At 46.5% G+C, this 20,145-nt stretch overlaps 1 protein-coding gene across 7 annotated transcripts in view; it reads right to left on the bottom strand.

Annotated features, from left to right (window-relative positions):
- The window catches only part of CLOCK (clock circadian regulator), a 430,837-nt gene that overhangs the window by 363,735 nt on the left and 46,957 nt on the right, over window positions 1-20,145 (bottom strand). For 6 of the 7 annotated variants that reach the window (XM_029587462.1, XM_029587474.1, XM_029587432.1 and 3 more), the window contains exon 4: window positions 366-493. The exons of the other annotated variant lie outside the window; for it this stretch is intronic. The gene's annotated coding sequence lies outside the window, so the exon portion shown is untranslated. The remainder of the gene's footprint in view (window positions 1-365; window positions 494-20,145) is intronic. 7 annotated transcript variants of the gene reach the window in all.

The raw sequence follows: 20,145 nt of genomic DNA, 5'->3' as shown, positions 1-20,145 counted from the left end.
TGAAAGTAATGAGACTTGTTACAGTGTTTTTAGTTGCAACAAAAATTAAAAAAAAAAAAAAGGAAAACCTATCAGGCACAAGTTGCATTTGCCTGATCCAACTGGCTGCCCACACTTTTTATGATACTAGCAGGTCATATAATATTGCTTTCAGGCTCTTTCCATTGGTTAATGTTATATTGTTTTGTTGGGCCCATCGGGTTTTTTTTTCTTTATAGTTGGTTTAAGTATACAAATGTGTATGCGCATCAACTCACAGTGGTAGAAAACTAGTGAGGAATACAGTTGGGTATACTGGGTGGGCTAAATTGGTTCTTAGTTGCAGTCACCTAATATATTACTTTCAAAGTGAAATATGCTCTTACCCTTGGAAGCAGTCCCTCCAGAACAGCCCTGTGGCACATAAGCAGGATAGTATATAGAAGCTTGGTTGTGACTCGGTCAAAGGGGAAATTATGATCTTTGGTGTCTGCTGATACAATATACTTTTCACCTTCCAAAAATTAAATTGGAAAAGCCACAAAAAATAAAGATTACAATGAATGATTAAACAGACTTTTGTAATTAAAACATGTGCAAAAACAAATCATTCAGGGCAAAATTAAACAGTTTTAACAATTTAACCAATTTAAAAGAACATATGTTGTTTCTTACTAAGTCCTTCCCCCAACACCAAACTATTTTCTCTCTATAAGAATATTAGGGGCTTTGAGTAATCATTGTAGTATGCCTGCACGATTGTGCGCAGCAATGTACGTACAGAGCAGCTGGGGCCACCATGGATTTGGAGAGAGGCAGGAGCAGCAGAGTCACAACACAGGCTTAGAGGGAAGAAAAAAAGGTATAGTGGCTGCAGGGCTGGTAAGGTTTCCTGGGCCCCACCAGCAGAATAAAAAGGATTTAACGCGTTTCATGAACACCAACTAGTGCAGCGCTTCTCAACCAGTGTGTCGCCAAGCACCGGCAGGTGTGTCGCGTGCTCCCGGTCTCTCCCGCCGTTGCCTCCAGGCTATCAGTACGTTCAAGCCCAGTGGGAACGGCAGCAGTGGTAGAAGAAGCAGTGGCTGGCCTTTTCTTCTTCCCGCGCCCCCCCCCCCCCCCCATGACCCGGAACAGGAAGTGATACGCGGGAAGGAGAGAGCCGTGCCGCGTGGAAAAATAGCAGCGGCGGCAGCAGCATCAGCCCCCGAGCAATCAAAGCAGCCGGTAATCGGGAGGGGAGACAGCAGCATGAGCCTCCCGCGGCCGATGGGATTCTTCTTTCTTGGCCTGCGGGGGCTGGAGGAGGAGGCTGCTGCAGCTACCATTTGTGCTTGGGGGGGAGTGGGGGGGGAGAAGAGGAAGTGAGTGAGAGAAAGAGAGAGAAGCAGCCAGCCAGCCAGCCTGTGTGTGATTGAGAGCATGTATGTGATTGAGAGAAACTGGTCAGAGAGCTGATGTGTGTGTATATGTGAGAGACAATGAAAGTGACTGCTCAGGGAGATGACTGATGTGTATGTGAGAGTGTGAGACATTAGTCAGGGAGGTGACTGATGTGTGTGTGTGAGAGAGAGAAAAAGCATAGAAGTGAGAAATCTGGGTATGTGAGAAAGCATGGGCGTAAGAAGCCTGGTGTTGTGGGGGGGGGGGGGGGGAGGGGTGTGTGTGTGTGTGTGTGAAAGAAAGCATGGGAGTGAGAAGCCTGATTATGTGAGAGAGAGCATGGGAGTGGGAAGCCTGTGTGTGTGTGTGCATGCATAAGAGAGAGACTGGTTGGTAAGGTGACGGCATGTGTGAGAGAAAGAGACTGGTGTGTGTGAATGTGAGAGAAAGAATGTGATTCAGGGAATGAGAAGCCTGTGCATGTGGAGAGCGAGCATGGAAATGAGAGAGAGACTGGTGTGTGTATAACAGAGAGAAAGTGATTATGGGAATGAGAAGCCTGTGCATGTGAAGAGTGAGCATGGGAGTGAGAAACCTGGGTGTGTGTGAGACAGCATGGAAGTGAGAAGCCTGTATATCTGAAAGAACATGGGAGTGGAAAGCCTGTGTGTGTGTGTGTGTGTTTGTGTGTGTGAGAGAGAGAAAGAAAGTGATTATGGGAATGAGAAACATGTGCATGTGGAGATAACAAGCATGGGAGTGAGAGACTGGTGAGTGTGTGTGTGTGTGTGTGTGTGTGTGTGTGTGAGTGTGACAGAGAAAGTGATTATGAGAGTAAGAAGTCCATATATGTAAGAGGAACATGGGAGTGGGAAGCCTGTGTCTGTGTATGGCATGAGAGAAACTGTTCAGGAAGGTGACTGGTGTGTGTGTGTCAAAGACTGTTTGGGAGATGATTGGTGTGTGAGACACAGAAACTGGTCATGGGGGCATGACTGGTATGGTGTGTGTGTGAGAGACATGGGCACCAAGGAAGAGGACCATAAGTATAGAGCTTAGCTTCTACTGCTGCTTCTGGTGTGTGCCATGGCCTGCATGGAAGGGGAGTAGGAGAGCTGCTGGAGGGGGTAAGTAAAGGTGGCTTTTTAAGTTTATTTTTCTTGATTGACTGCCTTTTTAATTATTTAATATTATGTGATGTCTGCTTTTTTGAAATATTTTATTGGTTTTTGGAGAATGTTTAATAGTTATTAGTTTTTAATTGTTGGGATGTTCCTAGCTGTTTTGAAACATTTATTCTGCTTATTAGTATAGTTTTACAATTATTTCTGTGTCGGGATCTATAGCTGCTTGCTAGTTCTGTTTTCCTAAGAGGTGTATTGGTTTTTAGGGCCTGATTTAATATTTGTAGTGTTGCCTTTTCATAGATAGGGTTGCTCCTCTTTGAGTGTATTCTATAATACAGGTGTAACTGTGTGCAGATTAGTTTATGTGCATTACTACAGATCCTGGGAGTATGTTTGATCGGTTCTATGTCTGTTACCGAGATGAGATATTTTACTAGCATGTAAGCGTTTGTATCAGCCTTATTTGTTGTGTTTTCTCAAGAGGACATGCATTGGTGGTAACTGCTGTCTTTTCATAAGTAGGGCTATTGAGCCTGGAAGTAGAAGGAGTTTGAGTTGCTGTTACTGAGATGACACCAGAACCAGAATATCTTTTTTGTAGGGTGAGTTGTATGGGGAATGTCATAATTCTTCCTTACATTCATTATTATGGGTCAGGGGGATTCCCGTGGATGCAAACTGTACTGTTACATCTAGCCCCGTGACGATCATGGGTCAGTGTGTCATGCATGTGAGAACCATCTGTCAGGTGTGTCCCGACAGAAAAAAGGTTAAGAATCACTGAACTAGTATACCATTTCCATTTGAACGTGTAGTTCCACCTTTACAATTTCCGGGCCAAAAGGAGGATATTTTTTACTTCTTGTGGAAAGGCGAAGCCTGCAGTCTCTTTGTACTCCACACTGTCAAGTGCAGCGACGCCAATTCCGGATGAAGTAGTCAATATTCTTCTTGTGTAAGTAAAGAAAGACCAATTCTCAATTGGAATTGGAGGATGCAACAATAGTTGTACTAGATACGTATACCATATTTGTCTCGGCCTTGCTGGTGCAAAAAGAATCATTTGTGCTCAGTCTCAAATGAGTTTCTGGACTGTCCACACAATGAGTGGTAATGGTGAAAAAGTACACACAAGAGGTCTGGTGCCCAATCGAGCAGAAATGAGCCTTCAGTGACTCTCAAGGGGCTTGGCAGGATTGAACAGAATCAATCTAGTTTCCGATTGGCTTCTGTAGCAAACAGGTCTATCACTGGATGGCCCTATAACTGGAAGAATTTGTCAGCAGTGGATTGTCTGAGAGACCATTAATGCGGTCAAAATATTCTGCTGAGGCAGTCTGCCATTGTGTTGACTAGACCAGGTAGATATGTTGCTTGCAGGGTTGCTTGATGGTCGATTGCCCATTGCAAAATTTGAAGGGTCTCCTGACACAGGGGCCAGAGCCTGTGCCTCCCTGCATGTTGACATAAAACACTGTGACTTGGTGACATGGTTATCTATTTGTATCAATATGCTCGTCCCTTTGACAAGATGAGAAAACGTTTTCAGAGCATTTTTGATTGCTTACAATTCAAGCAAATTGATTCGAAACTTACGTTATATGACCAGGTACTTTGGTTTGGTGAGATAGGACATGCACCCCCGCCTTTTGTGGAACCATCTATCACCAATGTTATTTGGTAAGGTATTAGAAGGAGAGGTGCTCCAGCTGACAAAACTTGCAATTGTAACCATCAAGTGAGGTAGTACTTTCATTTTTAGGGATATGGCCACCAGAGAATGGGTGTTTGAAGTAGGTGATCTCACTGGCATTTGAGTCCCCACTGTAGACAGCACATATGAAGTCATGTGTGGGGGACTACATGTACTGCAGCTGCCATATGACCTAGAGCTATCAAAACGTAATGGGCTGTTATGGACCAGTTGGGTAGTAGCTAGTGGATATGGCATTGAAGCATGATATGCCTGTCATGTAGCAGGAATTGTCTGACCTGGAGGGTGTCGATGTGTGCCTCTATAAACTGAAGGGTATGAGTTGGAGTTGGGTGGGACTTTTCAAAATTCATAAGGAAACCTAGATTCTGGAGCAGCTTGATCATCTTTTGTAGGGACTGAGGTATCAAGCAATCATCTAGGTAAGGGAAGAATTGAATTCCTTGACAATGTGAATATATCGCCACCACCACCAGACATTTGATATGTAAATACTCTGGGGGCAATTGAGAGCCCAAAAGGGAGCACTCTCTATTGGTAGTTAATTTGATACAGTGGAAAATGGAAGTATACCAGCATGATATGCTTATTTAATCCTGTTAAATGTATAACGCTCCGGCGTAAGTTCCTGTTCATTGTACACCGACGTGATATCTTTGATGAGCGGCGGTATATAAAAAACAATAAATAAATAAATAAATAAATAAATAAATGAGGTATGAATGAGAATGTGGGCATATGCATCTTGAAGATCCAGATAGCACATCCACTCACTCTTCTGAATGTGCGGCAGAATAGTGCTGAGGGAGTTCATCTTGAATTTTTCTCATAGAAGATAGGTATTCACTATTCTGAGATCGAGAATGAGCCGCAGACCTCCCATCTTTTTACTGGAATGAAGAAGTATCGGGAGTAAAATCCCAAATGCAGATCTGCTGGGGGGAACCTCCTCAATTGCTTTTTCATAAATGTTAAACTTCTTTCTGCAGCTATGCTTCCTGAAATGGGTTGACCAACCCTGAGGAGTGGTCCCTTACACACTATTGACTAGTCCTTGGTAATCAACCTCCAGGCTTTTAAGTAATATTGTATTCTGCCCCCTACCTTTTTGAGGTTCTCCAGAATTGGCTCCAGAATTGGCTTTGGCTGGGTCTGCTGTGTGGTCTGTGTATGATGCTGCTCTCGGGGATGATTGCAAAATGGCAGTTGTTTTAATTGAGCAATTGAAGAGGTGGCAGTCAGTAATGTTGCAGCAGTCTTTAAGACAGACATGGATAATAAGGCCTTTTAAAAGAATAATATAGACACCTGTGATAGGTAAGCTGGTTGGTTGTGGATAGTGACTGAACTGCCACATTCTGGTCTTTCAGTTTGTGAAACAGTTTCTCACAGCTTTTCCCTAATAAGTTATCTACGAGACTTTTTAAAATGAAGGGTTTCAGGTCACGTATGCAGTTATGGATGTATTGCGCCATATAAAATTTGTGGGGACGATGCGTGATGCCAGCATGGTTCCCTGAAAAACTACCTTGCCAAAGGAACTCAGGAAATAGTGGTCCCTTTCCTGGTGGAGAGTTCAAGTGAAGTCTCGTCTTTTGGACTTTTTAAGGCCTGAATAGACTACCACAGACTAATGGGATAATTGGACTACTCCATAACCTAGTGATTTCTGCATAAAAAATTTGAGGTCTATTTTCCTTGCCGTTGTTATAATCGAGGTGGGTATTTCTCACATTTTCATCTGTAGAATGTCTAGCAGTGCATGGGTGGCTAAGGCCACTGGTTCAGAAAAGATGTCCAAAATGTGAAGAATATTTATGATGTCCTCATGGGGATCCGGGTTTTTCGAACATGGATATTCAGAGATTTTTTCCATCTTTTCCACAAATTTAGAATAGGAGAGATTATCCAGTGGAGAGGTATCATATAGTAGTGGAGATGGGTCTTAAGGTACCCTGTTGAGCTATCTAGGGTCTCTCCCTGGTGATGGGCTTGCTGATGGTGAGGGTGAACACAGGACATAGGAGCCAATGGCGGATAAGATGGCTTGTGTGGTGTAGACTGATATATTTTTGCATTCCCCTCAATTGGAGATAGTGTCCTGTGATGATGCCAACAAGCGTGAAAAAGGTGGAGCCCCTGGCATGACCTTAGACAGGTAGGAAGCACAGCATGCATGTATATGTAGTTTGCATAGCTAGAATAGCGGGTGTTCTTGGCGAAAAAGTCATGAAGAATACTTTTATCATCTCTGTGAGTTGTTCCAATGACATCTGGATCTGCTGAGTAGGTGAAGGAAGCACTACATCTTCTTCCAGTACCAGTATTGGTTCCAACTAGATACCAGTTAGTCTGTTGGATGCTAGTGGAACAATGGAATAAATTGATTCTAGACCCTCAAGACACAGACCTTGTGCTGTAAGCTGCAAAATGGCATTGTTCAGATAGTATCCAGAACCAGCAGTACAGCTCTCAAAATGGATAGATCTGCAGCCAGGAAACCGACAGTATGCTCCTAAGTTGTGTAAGGCAGCCAGCCTCTTCTAGAGCCTTGGAAGGATTCAGGTGAGGATATATCCCATCCTCTGATCCGATGCCTTAAGGAAAGTGTCAATGAGGATGGAAAGGTTTTAGGAGTATGATGTTGCTTTGAAACATCAGGTACCAGTGGCTTGGACGCACTTTGCCTTGTTTGTCCTGGTTTGCCGCTATTAGAATACTCCAGTGCATTGTATTTAGGGTGCTTCAACAAGCCATGCGTCGTATTTCAGTTGTTCAGACACACTGTGCTTCAGTTGCTCCAACACTCAATGCTTCAAGTGGGCTGATGCATGCACTGTGTGTCAAGTGTTCCAATGCGATATACTCTGGTTTCCCCAATGCACTGTGCTTCATGTGGTCAAACACTGTAGCTTTTCGTGTGTTGCGGCATTGATGCATGATGTTTCAATGCATAAGAACATGCCATAGTGGGTCAAACCAAGGGTCCATCAAGCCCAGCATCCTATCTCCAACAGTGGCCAATCCAGGCCATAAGAACCTGGCAAGCACCCAAAAACTAAGTCTATCCCATTGTTGCGTCCGTCGGTCCTCGATGGCTTCACCCCATTTGCCTCACCTTATTCACGGCTCCTCCCATTTACCTGGGCAAGATGGCTACTGCTGCGTCTACAAGCCGACCTCTCTGGCGTCCCCGGAACGGCTATGGTGCAAGCCTCCCGCCATTGCTCCTCCCAGGTACCTACTAGGGTGCATGCGCGCGCAAGCCACGTCTTTGTACCACCCTTGGCGCGAACCTCGAGGGTGTTCCCTCATGCTGACGTCACGCTATCCGGGTATATTACACCTTCATTCATTTGCTAGCTCCCCGAATTAACAAGGACTCAAATCCGTTCTTGTCTACGCTACTCTGCCGCTTCCATGCTACCGCAGGAAGCTCTCTCTCTGCCCTTCGGGATATATGCTAACCTGGGTACCCGCTTTATTTCAGGTGCCTTAAAGGGAACAGGTACTCGCGCCTCAAGGGCCTGCTCTCCCTGCCTCGGTGCCTGTGCCTTCTACAACAGACCTGGTGGAATCGCATATCAACAGCAAACACCTAGTGAGTACTCTATCTCATCCACAGTATCTCCTCGCTGGGAGACCTGCTGCGGAAGCTCCTGACGGCATCAAGGAAAGGAGGGCTCCCTCTGCCGAAGTCCCTGAGACTGCAACTATGAGACTGCCTCACCAGTGCCACCTCTTGTGGTTCTCTTCAAACTGTTTAATAAAAGAACTCTTGTGTTTGTGTAGTACGAGTCTAGCCCAGTGCTATGGCTCCTCACGGGGCTCTTTCCCGTGGGCGTGGTCACCTCCACATCACCCAAGGATCCACAAACACACAATTACAACACCCATGTTACTGTTGCTAGAAATAGGAGTGGCTATTTTCTAAGTCAACTTAATTAATAGCAGGTAATGGACTTCTCCTCCAAGAACTTATCCAATCCTATTTTAAACCCAGCAACACTAACTGCACTAACCACATCCCCTGGCAACAAATTCAAGAGTTTAATTGTGCGTTGAGTAAAAAAGAACATTCTCCGATTAGTTTTAAATGTGCCACATGCTAAATTAATGGAGTGCCCCCTAGTCCTATTATCCGAAAGAGTAAATAACCAATTCACATTTACCTGTTCTAGACCTCTCATGATTTTAAACACCTCTATTATATTCCCCCCCTCAGCCATCTCTCCTCCAAGCTGAACAGTCCTAACCTCTTTAGTCTTTCCTCATAGGGGAGCTGTTACATCTCCTTTATCATTTCGGTCGCCCTTCTCTGTATCTTCTCCATCGCAACTATATCTTTTTTGAGATGCGGCGACCAGAATTGCACACATATTCAAGGTGCGGTCTCACCATGGAGCGATACAGATGCATTATGACATTTTCCGTTTTATTCACCATTCCCTTTCTAATAATTCCCAACATTCTGTTTGCTTTTTTGACTGCTGCAGCACACTGAACCGATGATTTCAATGTGTTATCCACTATGATGCCTAGATCTCTTTCTTGGGTGGTAGCTCCTAATATGGAACCTAATATTGTGTAACAATAGCATGGGTTATTTTTCCCTATATGCATCACCTTGCACTTAACTACATTAAATTTCATCTGCCACTTGGATGCCCAATTTTCCAGTCTCACAAGGTCTTCCTGCAATTTATCATAATCCGCTTGTGATTTAACTACTCTGAATAAATTTTGTATCATCTGCAAATTTGATTACCTCACTCCTCGTATTCCTTTCCAAATCATTTATAAATATATTAAAAAGTACGGGTCTCAATACAGATCCCTGAGGCACTCCACTGCCCACTCCCTTCCACTGAGAAAATTGTCAATTTAATCCTACTCTGTTTCCTGTCTTTAAGCCAGTTTTTAATCCACGAAAGGACATCGCCAACTATCCCATGACTTTTTACTTTTCCTAGAAGCCTCTCATGAAAAACTTTGTCAAATTCTTTCTGAAAATCCAAATACACTACATCTACTGGTTCACATTTATTTACATGTTTATTAACTTTTTTTTAAAAAAAGTGAAACAGATTTGTGAGGCTAGATTTGCCTTGGGTAAAGCCATGCTGACTTTGTTCCATTAAACCATGTCTTTCTATATGTGCTGTGATTTTGATATTTAGAACATTTTCTACTATTTTTCCTGGCACTGAAGTCAGGCTAACTGGTCTGTAGTTTCTCAGATCACACTCGGAACCCTTTTTAAATATTGGGGTTACATTAGCCACCCTCCAGTCTTCAGGTACAATGGATGATTTTAATGATAGGTTACAAATTTTTACTAATAGGTCTGAAATTTCATTTTTTAGTTCCTTTAGACCCTTGGGGTATATACCATCCAGTCCAGGTGATTTACTACTCTTCAGTTTGTCAATCAGGCCTACCACATCTTCTAGGTTCACCATGATTTGGTTCAGTCCATCTGAATTATTACCCATGAAAACCTTCTCCAGATTGGATATCTCCCCAACATCCTCTTCAGTAAACACCGAAACAATTGGTAATTGGGTAATTGCCAGGTTCTTGTGGCCTGGTTTGGCCTCTGTTGGAAACAAGATGCTGGGCTTGATGGACCCTTGGTCTGACCCAGCATGGCAATTTCTTATGTTCTTATCTTTCCGCGATGGCCTTCTTGTGGCCTATCTTCTCTAAGTGCCCCTTTAACTCCTCGATCATCTGACTCCTTCAGGCTTTCTGCTTCGGATATATTTTTAAAAGTTTTTACTATGAGTTTTTGCCTCTACGGCCAACTTCTTTTCAAATTCTCTCTTAGCCTGTCTTATCAATGTCTTACATTTAACTTGCCAACGCTTATGCATTATCCTATTTTCTTCTGTTGGATCCTTCTTCCAATTTTTGAATGATCTTTTGGCTAAAATAGCTTCTTTCACCTCACCTTTTAACCATGCCGGTAATCGTTTTGCCTTCCTTCCACCTTTCTTAATGTGTGGAATACATCTGGACTGTGATTCTAGGATGGTGTTTAACCATGTTTATGGCTATTGCGCACTTTTTACCTTTGAAGCTGCTCCTTTCAGTTTTTTTTTAACTATTTTTCTCATTTTATCAAAGTTTCCCTTTTGAAAGTTTAGCACGAAAGCCATGGATTTGCTTACTGTCCCCCTTCCAGTCATTAATTCAAATTTGATCATATTATGATCACTATTGCCAAGCGGCCCCACCACCATTACCTCTCTCACCAAATCCTGTGCTCCACTGAGAATTAGATCTAAAATTGCTGATGGTGTTTCTACTGACTTCTGAAGCATGCTTCTTCTTTGACACAGTTTGCAGCTCTGTGGGTCTTTTGCATTTTTGTGCTGATGCAGGCCAGGTGTCGGGGTTAGGTTGATGCAAAAAAAGCATCTTAGCTAAGCCTTTGCTCAGTCCAATGCCTGGTAAGACTAATGACATTGCACTACGGACAGGAACTGGTGCATAGTCATCTTGAGCTCAACACAGCTCATCTACTTTTACTGCATCCTGCACATGCCGAGCAATTTGGTTGATCATGTTTCAGGCCCAGGCAATGGTAACCATGCTTCTGAGCACCCATTACTGACATTAGCTGGCCACATTCACAAGCTTTAAAACAGTTTACTTTTGTTTTCTTCATTGACATATCAGAAAGTTCTCAACTTTCTGTCTCTTCTGAAAGTCCTCTTCAGCTTTTTTCTTTTTTGGTTAGCTGTTTGTGTGGTTGCCAAGGCAGTGAGGCAAGTAAAAAAAAAAAAAAAAGTAGAATCTGAAGAATTTAGAAAAACATTTGAGAGAGAAATCCATCTATGCTTCAGTTCAGACAAAAAAAGACCGAGGAGGCTCTTAGGCAATGGAAAAGTAGGAATTGCCGCATTTGCTCAGTAGAGTCAAAACTCTACTAGCTTGGAAAGAGAAACCCCGTTTGCTGCTGCCAGATGACATCCTCCACAGATCTTGACTAATTCAGCTTGCTCATTACAGAAAACGGTCAGTGGCAAGCCTGGGGAGATTTCCTGGCCTTACAAGTGGAACAAAGAATGGCCGCAGCATCGGTATCACAGCTGGTGGGGGGTTCTCAAAGCTTTACCAGCAGAAGAAAAGAAAAAAAGAGCAGTAACCACAGTGCATCAGGACTGGTGGGGTTCCCCGGGCCCACTAGTGGAAAATAAAGGCAAGAGCTGCAACAGCATCATGGGGGGGGGGGGGGGGGGGAATTTCCCTGGCCATATAAGTAGCAGAAAACGACCGAGATGCGAGGTGAGAAGGGACCAGGAGAGCCAACAGGACAATCTGCTATCAGGGCAGCTTTATAACTGCTGGTGGTGTTTCCCAGGCCCCACCAACCAAAGGAAGCAGCCAAGAGAGATGGGGGGTTAGGAGAGAAAGAGAGCTGTTTGATTGAGAGAGAAGAAGGGGAAGAGCAAGGTTACTAAATACCATAATAGGAGGGGAAGGGAGGGGAGGGAATAGGAAAAGGCTAAGGGAGCAGGGAAGAGAGGCCAGGCACCCCCACCCACACACCGCCACCTACCCCCATAGACAAATTCCACACACTACCATCCCTACATAAAAAACACATATATTCTACACACAAATACCCACCACACACACACACACTCTTCCACCACTCCCCATTTTATTTCTATCTAACTACTAATACTAAATAAAAGACAGTATAAAGTACTATAAATGTATAGTTAATCTATTACTCATATAAATGGACAAGATCCATGTCACTTATCAAGTAGCTTTTATTTTTGAAACTATGTAACCTGAACCTTATTGACACTTTGATAGAAAGTATTACCCAATTTGAACATTACTATATGTGCCTACTTGTAAACTGTTGTGATGGTGTATGACTAAATGACGGTATAGAAAAGATGTTAAATAAATAAATAAAATAAATAAACATACACCACAACCACCCCACACACATCACCCCTCCACAGGAACCCATCCAACACTCACACACTGACCACTCCCCCACACCACAATCCCCTTATATATCTCTCACATATGGCCACTACCCTTCATCTTACCCCTCATGTCCACCATCACCACCCTCTTCATAAACACACAAAAATATCTCACACCCACCACCAACCCACCCATACACAGACATCTCTCACACCTCCATCACCACCTCCCTATCTCCCCCATATACACACACACACACACACTCACACACACACAAAGAGAAATGAAGGGGAAAGAATGTGTGTCCACCAACTCATACCCCTGCACACAACCACATACTCCCCATAAAATTCCACACATTCACACCATCCAACCTACATCATCATCTCCCTCCTCTACAAACATCCCTCCTCCCACTTCTATCCACAAGCAGGATAAGGAGAGAGAGAGAGCTCACACCCATATACACACACCTTCGCATACACCACTAACCCTTACATCCCCCCCCCCCCCCATAAACGCACACATGTAGAAAAGGGCTGAGAGTGTTCTCACCTATACATATTCACATGTGGAGAAGGGGGAGCAAAATGGCAAGTATGATGGGATGGGCACACACACCACACCTACACCATTTCCCCCTCTACACACACACACAAATGTATGCATGGGAGGGGAGGAGGCAGCTGCCAAGTGGATAGTGTGAAGAGGGAGGAGGATGAAATACACATACATACACACACACACACACACACACACCCTTACCTTCAACACTTGCTCCCTACTTCTCCCCACACATACATTCCATCTGTACTACCAGGTTCCCCTCTTCCCTTCTTCCCCCAAACACACACACACACACACACACACACACACACAGGGATGAAGAAAGGTGGATGCAGAAAAAGGGCCCCAAGCTATACACACCCACCCCCTACTCCCCCCCACACCACTTCCCCCACTTCACATACATACTGGATGAGAAGGAAAGGACTACAAAATGGTGAGTGTGAGGGGGAAAAAAGAGTGTGGATACATCCTGTCCCACACTGCCAATACTAATTCTTGGGCGCTTTAGTTTTCTTTCAGCAGCCGGCAGCATTTATATTCTCTGGAAGTATGCACTCATTTCACTTTTAAGTTGATATTTTTTTTCACATTATTTAGCCTATACTGAGTTTAATATTTTTATTATTTCATACAACACTTTAATTTATGTTTTAAATAATGTGCTATGTTCAACACATTAAACCTTTGTAATTTATTATAAATTTCTGGTAAGAAAAAAAAATAGATATATTGAAATACAAGGACTTTAATCACCAAAGTTTATGTAATAGAAACATTTTGGGTTTTGTGGATAGTCATAACAAAGATTGGTACATTTAACTAAGTTTCCAATGTCCTCTGAATGATACATTTACTGCTTGCACATTTCTTATAGTTATCTGTTAGTGCTGGTGTATTACAAAGACTGGCACATTTAACTAAGTATCCATTGTTTACCAAAGGTTACATTAATTGCTTGCACTTTTTTAGTAATCTTTCAGCATTGGTTCACAGTGACCTTCTTTTGATGATTTCACACCACTCTAATTCATCTGAGATTCTTGATTGTCCAAGGTAAAGAGCTTCATAAATATTTGTCATTTTTAGTGAAATAATATACGTTGTTTCTGTATAAGTAATTTAACATCAACAGTTATCTTTTTGTGTCTGTTTGAATATAGATGTCACCATTTTTAACAAATGTTTTTTAGAATGATTGGTCTTGTATTAGTTTTTTTTTAAGGTTGATTGATTTTATTTTGGCTTATTTGTAGCCCCTGAGGCAGCGGCTGTTGAGCTGCGAAACTCGGCCTGAGTCGGGCATTTTTATTCAACACATCTCTACTTTAATAAATATTTGGAAAAGATCAAGGCATCTATTCTTTTTTGTTTACCACACTGCCAATACTAATGCCTGCCTATTCCCCACACCCCTACCCCAACACACATACAGAGGTGAATGGAAGGAGAATTACCTCAACCATATACACACACACCGAGAGGTGAGGAGAGGGCTACAAATTGGAGAGTGGGGAACAATGTGCACACACATACAGGGGTGAGGAGACAGGGACAAAGTGGAGAGAGTAAGGGAGAAAGAGTGGCTCCCAGCCATACATACACATATCACCCACTCATCTCACTCCACATCACAAAGCGCAGTTGCTTACCTGCAACAGATATTCTCCTAGGACAGCAAGATGTTAGTCCTCACATATGGGTGACATCATCTGATGGAGCTCGGCACGGAAAACTTTTGTCAAAGTTTCTAGAAGCTATGCCCAGCATGCCGCTATCCGCACATCCACACGAGGTTCCCCCTTCAGTTTCTTAACACAGAAGGAAAAAGTACGAGCGAAAAAAATAACAACAAGAAACCGGAAGGAGAACCCAACTCCGTGGGGAGGTGGGTGGGATTCCTGAAGACTAACATCCTGCTGTCCTTGGAGAACACCCGTTACAGGTAAGCAACTGCGCTTTCTCCTGGCTCAAGCAGGATGGTAGTCCTCACATGTGGGTGAATACCAAGCTCCAGACTGTCCCTGAGAACTGGAGAGACCAACAGCGACCGAACAAAGTGCTAATGGACACAACACAATTGCGATGCTGTAGGTCAGTAGGTGACTGTCTGGTTCCCATAGCAGCACAAAAAGTTGGTTTCAGGCCTGGAACAGATTGCGCAGGATGGATTGACCAAAAGCACTGTCCTGGCGCCCCGTCTTTATCCAAGCAATAATAAACCGCAAACATGCAAAGAGAACTCCATGTTGCAGCTCGGCAGATTTCGATGACGGGAACTGCACGTAAATGAGCCACCGACGTCGTCATAGCCTGCACAGAGCGAGCCTTTACTCTGCTGGATAGCAGAAGGCCCGCCTATGCATAGCAGAAGGCAATGCAATCTGCAATCCAATTCGACAAGGTTTGTTTACCCACTGCCACTCCCAGCGTATTGGAATCAAAGGACACAAACAGCTGAGTGGACAGCCTGTGGCCGGCGATGCAATCTAGATAGAAAGCCAAGGCCCTTTGCCAGACCAAAGTATGAAGAAACCATTCCCCCGAGTGGGAGTGAGGCCTCGGAAAGAAAGTGGGTAAAACAATAGACTGATATGAAAATCAGTGACAACCTTGGGCAGAAACTTAGGATGCGTATGTAGGACTACACGATCATGGAAAAACCTTGTCTAAGGAGGGTACGTGACAATGGCCTGAAGCTCACTGACCCTACAAGCTGCAGTGATCGCCACCAGGAATATGACCTTCCAGGTGAGGGACCTCAGGTTGCATGATTGCAGCAGCTCAAAGGGAGGGTGTATGAGCCGCACCAGGACAAAGCTAAGATCCCAGGAAGCAACCAGGGGCCGCAAAGGGGACTTCAGCTAGAGGAGGCCCCACATGAAATGGCCTACTAAAGGCTGGACCAAAACGGGCATGCCAGCTATACACTGATGGTATGCATTAACAGCACTTAAGGTGCACCCTGACTGAGCTGGTCTGAAGCCCAGACTCGAACAGATGCCACAGGTAGTCCAAAAGCCAGGGAAGGGGACAGGATCCAAACCATGGCCCGCGCACCAGATGGAATATATTTTCACTTCAAGCTGTAGGACATCTTGGTGGAAGGCTTCTGAGACGCCACCAGGACCTGGGCGACAGTCCGAGAGCACAAAGGGCTGGAGGACTATGCACTCAACATCCAAGCTTTCAGAGCCAACACCAGGAGGTTCAGATGGCACAGGGTGCCCCGATTCTGCGAAATGAAATCGGGCACCGTCCCCAGACAGATCAGTGCCTGCACAGAGAGGTCCCTCAGTGGAGGGAGAAAGCATCGCAAGCTGGAGGTCTGCCCCCCGGCACTAGGTAGCAGAACCTGCTCACCTTGTGGTTGGTGAGGGAAGGTGAAGAGGTCCACATCCAATATACTCCACCGGCGAAATAGTGTGACCACTGCCAGTTGAGGAACCACTTGTGAGGCTTGAAGGAGCGGCTTAATTGGTCCGCCAGCACATTGAGATGACCCAGTAAGTATGTCGCTCAGAGTGACATCCCCTGTGAAAGGGCCCAACTCCACACTTGCACTGCCTCGTGGCAGAGGAGGAACGAGCCTGTGCCGCCCTGCTTGTTGATATACCACATCGCTACTTGGTTGTCTGTCCGGATCAGGACATCCTTGTGCAACAACCAGTCTCTGAATGCCCACAAGGCATATCGGATCGCCCGAAGCTCCAGGAAGTTTATTTGACAGCGGGCTTTGCTGGCAGCCCAGAGACCCTGAGTGTGGATCCTGTCCACATGGGCTCCCCAGCCCTGAGGAAAGGCATTGGTGGTGAGGATCACCTGAGGCGGAGCAACTTGGAAGAGAATCCCTCTCTCCAAATTGGAGAGGTTCTCCCACCAAGACAGAGATGCTCGCAGAGGGTCCGTGACTGCGACGGGAGTCTCAAGGTCCAGGGAGGCCTGTTGCCACTGGGACTGCAAGGTCCACTGAGCCCTCCGCCTGCACAGGCGGGCAAGAGGGGTCACATGGTCAGTGGCTGCCATGTGGCCTAGCAGGCGGAGCAGAAGGCGGGAGGACACTTGCCGACTGTTCTGGACAAAGGTGGCTAGCAAGGTGAGGGTGACAGCCCGATCCCAGGGCAGAAACACCTATTCCTGCGCCATGTCCAGCCTGGCCCCTATGAAGTCCAGCTGAGGAGATGGACAGAGATGAGACTTGGGGTAGTTGATTACGAACCCCAAAGTCTGTAGCGCCTGCACCATCAGAGCCAGCACACTCAAGGCCCCTGCCCAGGAGTCACTCTTGATCAGCCAGTAGTCGAGGTACGGAAAGACATGTACCGATCGACGTTTGAGGTATGCCACCACCACAAGCATTTGGTGAAAACGTGGGGGGCGGAAGCCAATCCAAAGGGCAGCACCCTGTATTGGTAATGACCCTTCCTCACCACAAAGCGGAGGTACTTCCTGTGGTCAGGAAAAATGGCTACGTGAGCGTATGCTTCCTTGAGATCGAGGGTGCAAAGCCAGTCTCCTCTGAGGAGGGGGGGGATTAGCGTGCCAAGAGAGACCATGTTGAACTTTTCTCTTGTGAGAAATTTGTTCAATGCCTGGAGGTCAAGGATGGGACGCAAGCCACCATTCCTTTTCGGGATGAGGAAATACCTTAATAGAACCCTCGGCCTGCTGGGAGCGAGGGACCAGCTCTACTGCACCTGCTGTGAGAAGGGCGGAAAGCTCCTTTTGAAGTATGACCTGCTAGGCAGACAAACTCAATGATGGACATGGGGGAGAGGTCCCTGGGAGATGGCTAAAGTTGAGATGGTACCTGATGGATGATAGAAAGGACCCATCGATCCAAAGTGATCTCTTCCCAGTGATGGGCGAAGCTGAGAAGCCTGTCCCCTACTCGGGGATCCGGTCGCAGGGGTACGGGTCAACTGACTTCCACTCCCTTGCCACCAGTCAAAAGCCCATGGCCGGGGCTTGCTGGGGTCTAGGAGCTCGCTGCTGGTGAGAACAACCCCTGGAGCCGCTGCATGGTGTACAAGACCTGGAGGCCGGAGGATAATAATTCCTCTGCCGGTAAAAGGGCTTCCGGGAATCCAGCCTGGAGGACTTCCTGGCCAAGGACGGCCTTCAGAGGTGCTAGTGGACAGCTGTTGAAGTGTGTCATGATGATCCTTCAACTGCGCTACCACGTCCCGGACTTTGTCCCCGAAAAGGTTTTCACTTGTGCAGAGCAGGTAAGCTAGCTGTTCCTGGATCTCCGGCCGGAGGTCAGAGGCTCTAAACCATGCCATCATCCAGGTGCCGATGACCACCGCGGCTACACGGGCCGCTGTCTCAAAAGACATCATAGGTGAATCGCACCTCATGCTTACCACCATCTAGACCTAGTAGAGCAATAGCCGAGAGGGACTCCTGCTGTTGTTGAGGCAGTCCCTCTGCAAAGTCTTGAACCTGCTTCCAGAGGTTGTGGTTGTACTGGGTCATGTAGAGCTGATAGGCGGCGATGTGGGCCATCAGCATAGCGCCCTGGAAGACCTTCCTGCCCAAGGCATCAAGCTCTCTGTGCTCTCTTCCCAGAGGGGCAGAGGCATGGGTGCAGGATCACTGGGCCTTCTTCAAGGCGGACTCCACGACCACCAACTGGTGGGGAAGGTGCCGCTTCTCAAACCCCACGGCCTGCTGCACCAAATAGGTGGCATCAGCCTTTCTGCTGTGGGGGAAGATAGAAATGGGATGCTCCCACATGCGGAAGAGGAGGTCCTTGAAAATATCGTGGATGGGAGCCGCCACGATTTCCTTCGAGCATCGACAACTGGAGCACTTCCAGCATTTTGTGTCACGCATCCTCCTCCGTGAGTAACTGAAAGGGGATGGCTTCAGCCATGGCCCTTACAAACCCCACGAAGGACAGGTCCTCAGGGGGTGACCGACACCATTCTTCCGCAAAGGAGGGCTCCGAGAGGGGACATCCGAATATTCAGAGGACAATTCCATTGAATCATCTCCCCAATCCTCACTAGGGCCTGCGTGACGTGGAAGAGGCCCATGAGAGGCATCAACCCTGGGCTCTGATGGCCTCGAAGGCCGCACAGGAACCGCGGGCATGGATGGTTCCCCTGGCATCGAGGGAACCAGCCGCTGAAGACAGGAGGGCCCGGCAGAGGCTTGGGAAATCATGGTCTCAGAACCACGGTATCACCCATCTCTTCCTCCTTGGAGGACCTGAGGACTGGGGTCGCTCCAGTGGAGGGCATCAGTGGTTGTTGAGGAATCAAGAATCCCTTGGATACAGGTTGCATTAGTAGAGTGCCTAAAAGGACGTCCAGACACTCTAGCAGGGGCTCGGACACTGGTATGGGGGCTGGTGGCACAAGCAGCTCAAAGCACTGAAGCGCCTTGAGCACCGCGGACTGCACCCTGCGGTCCAACTCCTCCTGAAAGTCTGGTGTAGCTAGAACTAAGGGAGGGGGACGAGGAGGAGCTGTGCCCGGCACAGATATCCGTGGGGAACGCCCAGGACTAACGTGGACACCGGAGGATGGGGACTCCAATGGCCAGTATCGCTTTGGTGGAGGCCCAGCAACCACTGGCACCGCAGCCATGTGTCAACAGTGACAGGTGACGATGCTTACGTGATATCCCTCTGTGCTCAGACTGGTCTTTCCCCTGTGCTGAGGAAGCACAGGATCCCGAAGTGCGCAAGAGGGGTGAGATCATCAAGGTTCTCTCACTATCCCCGCGATCCTTCTGGAGAGGGATAACGAGGGGAAGCGTGTCGAGAGGCTCCTCGCGACCTCTCAGAGTCGAGGGATATGATGCTAGAGTAGAAAGAGTAGACTTGGACGCCCCGAAAAGTTTCTCCATCTTGTAGAGACGCGCCTGACAGCCCTTGGGGGTCTTCTGGTCACGGACAATGTGCAAGTCCCCCAGGCAGAGGATACAGATCTCATGCAGATCCATGATAAACATGGTCCGCAGGCACTAGGGGGCGCCGCCGAAAACTGGGTCAACGCCATGAAAAAATCCTGGCATGCGGTCAATGATCAGCAGCCACCGCGCGGTGAATAGTCGGAAATCCACAGCAAGGTTGCTAAAAAGATGACAAACCTATCACACTGAGGAGGCACCGACCGCGAAGTGGGACCTGACGAGGAAAAATCTGGGAAAGGACCAGATACTTGTCGAGAAAACAAGAAAAAGGCAAGAACTCCAAGAAGCGTGAGGGAACTGCACCATGGAAAAGAAGAGACCAAAGGGGGACATTGCGTGGATGCGCAGATAGCGGCATGCTGGGCATGTTCAGTGTGCTGGTCAAAGCTTCTAGAAACTTTGACAAAAGTTTTCCGTGTCGGGCTCCATCGGATGATGTCACCCACATGTGAGGACTACCACCATCCCCACATCCCTTCTACGCACATTTCCCCA

This window comes from Rhinatrema bivittatum, chromosome 1, assembly GCF_901001135.1.
Source record: "Rhinatrema bivittatum chromosome 1, aRhiBiv1.1, whole genome shotgun sequence".
NCBI lineage: Eukaryota > Metazoa > Chordata > Amphibia > Gymnophiona > Rhinatrematidae > Rhinatrema > Rhinatrema bivittatum.
This window is presented reverse-complemented; position numbering and strand designations above follow the sequence as displayed.